This window comes from Rhinopithecus roxellana, chromosome 2, assembly GCF_007565055.1.
Source record: "Rhinopithecus roxellana isolate Shanxi Qingling chromosome 2, ASM756505v1, whole genome shotgun sequence".
Classification (NCBI taxonomy): domain Eukaryota; kingdom Metazoa; phylum Chordata; class Mammalia; order Primates; family Cercopithecidae; genus Rhinopithecus; species Rhinopithecus roxellana.
In genome coordinates, this window is record NC_044550.1 from 68,425,412 (window position 1) to 68,427,613 (window position 2,202).

Here is a 2,202-nt window from a genome sequence, read left to right on the forward strand (position 1 = left end):
TCTTGTTTTCAGTATCATTCCAATTCTGCATCTATCTAATTTTGATCTCTATTCTATTTATTTTCCTGATTCATAACACTTTGCTTTGTGCTGAGCTCCTAATTATCTCTCTGTCATTCGCAAAATTTTAGCCCTATGGTCTAAAAGATGCCCAAAAGAATGTAGCATATTCTAGTATATAAGTGGGACAACATAAACAACTGGCTTAATTGTTAATTCATTTAAAAATGAAACAGTGTTTTTCATTTTTCAATCAATTTAACCCTGACTAGATCTGTAACTACATTCTGCTTTTTATAACTAAAGAACTGCAGAAAAATAAATGTAATAGCTTTGCTGGAAAATATTAACTTTACAATGCCTTCCTAATGACCTTCCATTTTTTTTGAAGTGTTTTTCGTATATAAAAATAATATTCTGAAATATCTCTCTTATATTTGATTGCTGGATTTAACCTACATGTCTCTGAACGTTGGTTTTCAGACATACAAACTGCTCAACAAATTCCAATGCATTAATCAATACACCACTGCATAACTTCGAGTAAGAAAAGTAGGTTGATATTTCAGCAATGCCCTAAAATATGCTTCTATTTAACACTTTCAGACAACCAATACACTATTTATATTATTGAGACAAAACAAACCTAGGATAGCAGAAAAATATTTATTTTAATAAAATATTTAAGTGGATAACATTTTTGTTGTGTGTTTTTCTGTTTGTTTTTTGTTTTTTTGTTTGTTTTTTTTTTGAGACGGAGTCTCGCTCTGTCGCCCAGATTGTAGTTTAGTGACCCAGTCGTGGCTCACTGTAACCTTCCCTTCCCGGGTTCAAGCAGTTCTCCCTGCCTCAGCTTCCTGAGTAGCTGGGATTACAGGCACGCACCACCATGCCTGTTTAATTTTTGTATTTTTAGTAAAGGCGGGATGTCATTATGTTGGCCAGGCTGGTCTTGAACTCCTGACCTCAGATGATCAGGCCACCTAGACCTCCCAAAGTGTAAGTAGATAGTTTTAAAGATTATGGGTTTCAATAGGTTTTATTAATTTGTTTTAGTTAACATACAAGAGCACTACAAATCCACATTATTTTATTTTATTTTTTATCAATAAACTTTATTATGTTAAAGGCCATATTGCCCACTTAATATGACTTTGATATGCACAATTTCTATAATTTACCACTTACTGTATATGATCTAATATAAATTACATTTAGCTATCTTGAATAAAAGATACTAGTCCTGAAAAATTTAATATATAAAATAATTTCTACAATCAATTAAGCTACCCAGTTCTTTTTCTAGTGGGGGCCTGGTGTGCAATGGCTGCAAACAGTAGCATCCTAGGTAATGTACAGCAGCCTGTTCCTTGTGTGCAATAGCCTTTGCCATTGAACATTTATGTCTCGAATCTAGTGCTTTCCCCAATCTAGGTTTAAGACTGGGGATGTATTATGCCTTTGGAAAGCCCCAGGACACAGAGGCCAGAGTTCACATTGTTTATGTTCATCCATACCGAGCTGCAAAACCTGGAGCATACAATTGAGTCCTTATTTAGGGCCAAGTTCAAGTTCAATGAATGCCCAAAGAACCACATCTCAAGGAAGTGCGATTTTACTAAGTTTAATGCATATACATTTTAAGACTTGGTGGCTGAGAAACAACTCATCCTGGATGGCTATGGGGCCAAATATATCCCTGGAATCACGGGCCCCTGTACAAGCAACTAGCCCTGCATTCGAAAAGAGCTGCCCCCTCTTTACTCATGCCCACCAATGAATTCTATTTCCTGTACATCAAATATCTATCTATCTATCTATCTATCTATCTATCTATCTATCTATCTATCTATCTATATATAATAATTCAACAACATGCAGTAGATTTTTTAAAAAATTAAATGTAACTTTATCTTGATGTCTAACTACTGTGGATATATTTTGTCAGTTATTAACATTCCCCTCTCAGGTTAATATCAAGTCAACAAAAATTTGGAGATCTCTTGACCCTTTCCCCAATGTGTAAATTAGTAATATAATGTCAATATTCAGACAGGCAAATAAACTAAGCTCCCTTTGATGAAAACGGCATGCAGTAAGGCTTCCCTACTGAGAATCATCTTAGTTTCTGAAATAATAATCTGGAATGGCTATATCTGCAAAATATATTAAAAGAAAGAGCATGTCAAAAACATTATCTGC

The 2,202-nt window shown here is 34.4% G+C and overlaps 1 non-coding gene across 1 annotated transcript; it reads left to right on the top strand.

Moving 5' to 3' along the window:
• Positions 1 to 1,271: 1,271 nt before the first annotated feature.
• Positions 1,272 to 1,402, top strand: LOC115896248. Its single transcript, XR_004056150.1, has one exon. It is a non-coding gene; the product is annotated as a small nucleolar RNA SNORA70 (small nucleolar RNA).
• Positions 1,403 to 2,202: the final 800 nt, after the last annotated feature.